Genomic DNA, 7,045 nt, shown 5'->3' with positions numbered 1-7,045 from the left:
GCTAGATGGCCGCTTGTTTATCTTCAAGCCTTTAAGACCCCAGTAACTATCTCTTTTGATAGCCGGGCACCATCAGCTTTCTTCACCACATTTACTTGTTCACCCACTTTGGCTCCAGCCATTGTGTCGGGAGAGTGAGCATCATAGAGTTCCAATTTAATAAAAGAAGGTATTCATGCATAGAGGGAGTGTTTGAGTAGAGGCCCAAGGTCCTTCCGCCACCTTAATACTTGACCTATAAATATATACACATAGATCTATTTCCCCATCCTCCTATATATATTTGCATGTACATGTCTTTGTCTAGACTTCCATGAATGCCCTTTGACTCCTAGCTCTTTCCTCCATCTCCCTTGACTTTCCTCCTGCCCTACTACCATGCGTCATCACCACCTGGGCTAGAGTATACCTCTTCTCTAAGCAACCTTACCCTTGATCATTTCCCACCAGGCCTGTCACTCCCCCTTCTCTACCATTTGGGGTCCCATGTTTTTCCCTTGTCCCTGGGTTTGTTAACACCACTTCCTTACCCCCCTACCCCCCACCCCAAATCCCCCCAGAACTGTCGGTCCTCCAGATAGTTCATCCAGCCTGTCCTATTCAGACAGACCTGTGGAGTCACTAACATGCACGAAAACTAGACAGAGGAAAACAAAGCAACAGTATACAACCAGACAACAAAACAACAAAAACAAACCACTGACAAAGAACAGAACAAAACAGTTCACAAGAGAAAAGCTTGTAGTTAGTTCAGGGATCGTTTGCTGGCCCTTAGCAGCGTTTTCCAGTCCAGTCTGTTGGGGCACCACGCCCTGGCCCCAAAGTCCACTTTCAGCATTCCCTGGGGACCTTGCCACTCCATTCCCTTGCTGTTCCGCTGCACTCCCCCAGTGATTTGCTTCGGTGTGGTGGGATCAGGTCAGGTGCAATTCCCACAGTGTCTCCGGTGCTGTCTCCTGTATCACCCTTAGTCACTGAGGGGCATCATGTCTCATAGTGGGGCCAGCCATGTTGTTCTCTCTACAAAACATGGGACCCCAAATGGTAGAGAAGGGGGAGTGGCAGGCCTGGTGGGAAATGATCAAGGGTAAGGTTGCTTAGAGAAGAGGTATACTCTAGCCCAGGTGGCGATGAAGCATGGTAGTAGGGCAGGAGGAAAGTCAAGGGAGATGGAGGAAAGAGCTAGGAGTCAAAGGGCATTCATGGAGGTCTAGACAAAGACATGTACATGCAAATATATATAGGAGGATGGGGAAATAGATCTATGTGTCTATATTTATAGGTCAAGTATTAAGGTGGCAGAAGGACCTTGGGCCTCTACTCAAACACTCCCTCAATGCATGAATACCTTCTTTTATTAAATTGGGACTCTACGATGCTCACTCTCCCGACACAACGGCTGGAGCCAAAGTGGGTGAACAAGTAAATGTGGTGAAGAAAGCTGATGGTGCCCGGCTATCAAAAGAGATAGTGACTGGGGTCTTAAAGGCTTGAAGATAAACAAGCGGCCATCTAGCTCAGAAGCAACAAAGTCCACATGGAAGAACACACCAGCCTGTGTGATCGAGTGGTCCCAAAGGGATCAGTTACCAGGCATCAAAGAACAAAAAATCATATCATTGGCTGCACACCTCCATGATAGGATCGCTGAAGACAAATGGGTGCATAAGCAAATGTGGTGAAGAAAGTTGATGGTGCCCGGCTATCAAAAGAGATAGTGTCTGGGGTCTTAAAGGCTTGAAGATGAACAAGCGGCCATCTAGCTCAGAAGCAAATAAGCCCACATGGAAGAAGCACACCGGCCAGTGCGATCACGAGGTGCCCAAGGGACCAGGTATAAGAAAAATTCACCAGTTCTTATTTTAGTTTCCCCTTCACGTCCATGCCCACGCATTTATAAAGAGTCCACTGGGTTGCTTTAACTTCTTTGCTGCAAACTTTGTGTGAGAGGTTTATTGTGCTGACCCGGCCAATAGGAACATGTGGGATTAACCAGGTCACAGTTTGATTAGAGGGTAAAGAGATAAATGGCTCTGCAAGGCCTGCCCGCCTCTTACTTGCTCTCTGGTGATTCGACCAGCATGCTGCTGCTTTAGCTAGTTCTCTGCCTCCACCTGTGAGCTACCTTATCTGTGGGCCAAGCTAACCCGTGGATCATGTCCCCAGAGTTTGAGGCTCCTTCAAGACCTGCTTTGTGAAGCTGCATACATCATTTGAATTTGAAGCTGATGGATCCTGTTATCTTGAATGCTTGAGTTCAATATTCCATTCTGGCCTGCTTCACTAAGCTCCCAAACTACTGTTGCTTACTTGCCCTGCCGTTTGCTACCTGTGGGCAGACTCTGCCTGCCTTGCCTGAGGGAAGACTCCGCTGTCTGCTTCCTTGACTTTGGACTTGGCAGCCCACGTGATTTAAAGGACTTCCACTATATTAGCCATTCCATGGTAATGAGTTGAACTGAACCCTCTGTACTGCTGTGTGGACTAATTAGCTGTTAAATTCCTTCTTGCTGTATAAACTTATTCTTTTATATATATACAATCATAAATGTCCCAGTTTTGTTTCTCTAGAGAACACTGCCTAACATACTTTGATTCTATTTTCTTTGGTAAAATGATGATGTTGATGATAACAATAATGATAACATAGGATCCTGTAGGAGGTCTGCTGGTCAAGGTGTTTATTGCTGGGTGACTAATTAGTCCCCTGTGCCTCTCTTTACCTAGCAGCTAAAAGCAGTGTGAGATAGCTCAGTTCTTTAAGATCTCTTTAAGATTCTTTTGAACCCTGCATGTCCTTGTGCTTACCTTAGAATAGAGTGCTGTTATTATTCAAGTGTTTAGAAAGTGTGCCTAGTTAAGTAACACCTGCATAGATAAGAGGTTCAGAATGTTTTGTTTTTGTGTGTGCGTTTGGTAATCTCCCAGAATGTTTTTTAAAGCAAATTCTTTGATGTTTATTTTGTAATCATTCCCTTGTGTTAGAAGAGTATAAAAACTAAGCTTTGAATATACTCGGTACTTCAGTCCATCAGATTGAAGTCCTCCCCATCCCATGCTTTGTACGTCTCTTTCTTTTCCTTTCATCCGCAGCCTCATTTCAGACCCAGCTTGATGCGGGATAGCTGGTCTAATCCCCCGCAGAATCCTTTAAAATTAAAGACCAAAGGCTAACCACACATCTGAATTAAGTGGAGAGTAAATGAATTGTAGTATAAACCACATTTGTGACAAGAACTTGTGTGGCTTGGGCTCAATTTCTTCTGCAAATCCCAGGGCCTTGCCCTCAGTGAAAGATGAGATTCTCGTCACCACTGTTTTCTTGCTGTTATTGAACCCATAAAGGAGATTCTCCTCCTATTATTTCACTCAACCTGGTGCCCACACCAGTGTAGGCTGGAATCCTTGCCCCAGATGCAGTGTGGGCAGCTAGCCAGGATGGGCATAGCTAGAGATGTTCTAACATCAGCCTCACTCTTTTACCTCCCAGCCACGGCCCAAGACTCAGGTGAACAGGGTGCTCCAGGTGAACTGTACCTTAAGGCTTCAGGCTTCATTGACACCCCCACCGCCACCCTGTTTTTTCCCACTGCATGACTATCCATGGAGCATATTCAAATACAGGTAGATGTGGTAGGATAAGTAATGGCTGCCCACAAATGTCCATAACCCAATCCCTGACACCTGTGAATATGTTACTCAAATGGCAAAAGAGACTTTGCAGATGTACTTTTTAAAACGATTTGAGATGGAAAATTATCCTGGTTTATAGAGGTGGGCCTTATGTAATCATAGGGGTCTTTATAAAAGGGACGTAGGAAACTCAAAGTGAGATGTATCAGTCTGGGTTGACTTGAGAAACAAATCCAGAGACATTCATAGGTCTGTAAGAGAGAACCTTATATCAAGAAGCAATTATGCATCAATAAAAACATTTCAGCCCAGTCCAGATCTAGTCCATAAGTTCAATATTAGCCCACAAATCTGATATTAGCCCATGGATTCCTTGAGACTCCCGCAGCACATGCAATGATACCGAATGCAGAAAGATCACGGGCCAGTCGTGGATCTAGTGGAGGTGGAAACATCTCAGGCCTGGTGCGGGTCTCCACGTGGCCTCTCCAGCTCCATGGCTCTGGCTGTCATCACTGTGGCTCCATGTGGCTTGTCAACAGGAATGTCTTGTGGAGAGAGTGTGTGGTCTTCTTCCCAGAGGAAAAAGAGGAAGTTCCCAGAATCCTCTGGTGGGTGTTACCTTGTGACCTGATCAACAGGCTAAACTCCACCTCTTCACTCAAATTGAAAGATTATGTAACTGCGGACTTGTGACAATGGGAGCATGGGAGAGAGAGAGATTTCAAGATGGAAGAAGGAGCCACGAACCAAAAAATATAGGACACCTCTAGAAGCAGGAAAAGGCAGGGAATGATTTCGCTCTGAGAAGGGGTGGATTTCCCAATCCAACAATGGTTGCAGCAGTACATTGACGGAAAGCTGCCAGAGGTTCAGCTCAGATTCAGAAAAGGGCAAGGAATATCACTGCTGATGTCAGATGGATCTTGGCTGAAAGCAGAGAATACAAGAAAGATGTTTACTTGTGCTTCATGGACTATGCAAAGGCATTTGACTATATTTTTCATAACAAACTATATATAGCCTTGAGAAGAAAGGGACTCCTAGATACTTCATTGTGCTCATGCAGAATTTGTACAAGGATCAAGAGGCCATTGTGCAAACAGAATAAGGAAATACTGTATGGTCTAAAATCAGAAAAGGTGTGACTACAGCATCAGGATTGGAGGAAGGCTAATTAACAACTTGAGATGGGCAGATGACACAACCTTGCTTGCTGAAAGTGAGGAAAACTTGAATCCCTTGCTGATGAAGATCAAGGATTGCAGACTTCAGTACCGACTGCAACTCAATGAAAAGAAGACCCAAATCCTCACAACTAGAGCAATAGGTAACCTCATGATGAACAGAGAAAAGACTGAAGTTGTGAGGAATTTCATCTTGCTTGGATCCACAATCAATGCTCATGGAAGCAGCAGTCAAGAGATCAAACATCACAATTTACTGAGTAACTCTGCTGAACAAGACCTCTTTACAATGTGGAAAAGCAAGGATGTTACTTTGAGGACTAATGTACGCCTGACCAGTCATGGTATTTTCAATTGCCTTATATACATGTGAAAGTTGAACATTGACAACTAAAAACTCATTTTTAAAAAGTTGGACATTGAATAAGGAATACTGAAGAAGAATTGATACATTTGAATTGAGGTTCTGGTGAAGAATATTGAAAGTTCCATGCCAAAGGGACAGACAAGTTTGGAAGAAGTACAGGCACAGTACTCCTTAAAAGTAACGATGGCGAGACTTCATCTCACCTACTTTGGACGGTTGTCAGGAGACATTAGTCCCTGGGGGACATCATGTTTGGTAAAGTAGAAGGGCAGCAAAAAAAAGGAGAAGGCTGTCAAGGAGATGGAATGGAATAGAGGCTGCAAAAACGGGCTCAAGCACAGGAACATTGTGAGGATAATTCAAGGCCAGGCGGTGTTTCATTCTGTTGTGCACAGTCTCTATGGGTCATAATCAACCTGATAGCACCTAACAAAAACAAGCCTTACGAATCTGTAGCAGACAAGTTCTTACGTGGAACAATCACTGCAGATTAAGTAAACATTATAGCAATCAATACACACATGAAAAAAGAAGAGAAATTCAACATCAACTTCTTAACACAATACCTTCAACAACTAGAACAAGGGCAACACCATAAATTCTCCAACTACACAAGGAAATAGATAATAAAGATTAGAACAGAAGTAAATAAACTGTAAAACAGAAAAACACTGGAAAAATCAACAAGACAAGAAGTTCATTCTTTAGAAGGACTCGCAAAATTGACAAACCACTGGCAAACTTAACAAAGGATAAGGTGAATATGCATATATGTAGATGAAAAGGGTGACATCACAACAGATCCAAATGAAATAAAAGAGTAATAACTCACAACTACAAAAGACTGTAATCCAGCAAGTCTGATAATCTAGCAGAAATGGACAAATACCTAGAAATATGCCATGTCCCCAAATTAACACAGACAGATCTGGAAAACCTGAACAGACCGGTAACAAAAGAAGAAATAGAGATGGTCATCAAGAAACTTCCAACCAGCATCCCCTTGCAGAAGGGCTGCGAGGAGGAGACGAGCCAGTCAGGGAGCAGGATAGCAATGATGAAACATACAACTTTCTTCTAGTTCTTGAATGCTTCCTCTCCCCCACTATCATGATCCCAATTCTACCTTACAAATCCGACTGGACTGGAGGATGTGCACTGATACATATAGGAACTGAACAGATGAGCCCCTCAGGACGAGTGGTGAGAGTGGCAATCCCAGGAGGGTAGAGGGAAGGTGAGGGAGAAAGGGGGAACTGATTACAAGGATCTACATATAACCTCCTCCCTGGGGGAACAGACAGCAGAGAAGTGGGTGAAGGGAGACGTCAGATGGTGTAAGATATGGCAAAATAATAATAATTTATAAATTATCACAGGTTCATGGGGGAGGGGGAGCGGGAAAGGAGGGGAAAAAATAAGGAGCTGATACCAAGGGCTCAAGTAGAAAGCAAATGTTTTGAGAATGACGAAGGCAACATATATACAAATGCGCTTGACACAATGGATGGATGTATGGATTGTGATGAGTTGGACGAGCCCCCAATAAAATGATTTTTAATAAAAGAAAGAAACTTCCCACCAGAAAAAGCCCAGGACCAGATCAAGTAAACACACATAAATCAATATTTATCTTGCTCTTCCTGCTAGGGATTATAAATTTGAAGAGGTTTTGATTCTAGAGGAAGGTGCTGTGGAGCTGGGTGAGAGACAGATACCATCCATACTTAGAAGCAGAATCTTTTTTTGTGTGTGGTAAAAAAAATGTGAAATTGTTCACTACAAAATAGTGAGTGAGCACAAGTATGCACTTGTTTACTTACTGGGCAATCCAGCACTGTCCCCTAGAGTCTTCAGA

The sequence above is a fragment of the Tenrec ecaudatus genome, chromosome 2 (genome assembly GCF_050624435.1).
Source record: "Tenrec ecaudatus isolate mTenEca1 chromosome 2, mTenEca1.hap1, whole genome shotgun sequence".
NCBI lineage: Eukaryota > Metazoa > Chordata > Mammalia > Afrosoricida > Tenrecidae > Tenrec > Tenrec ecaudatus.
This window is presented reverse-complemented; position numbering follows the sequence as displayed.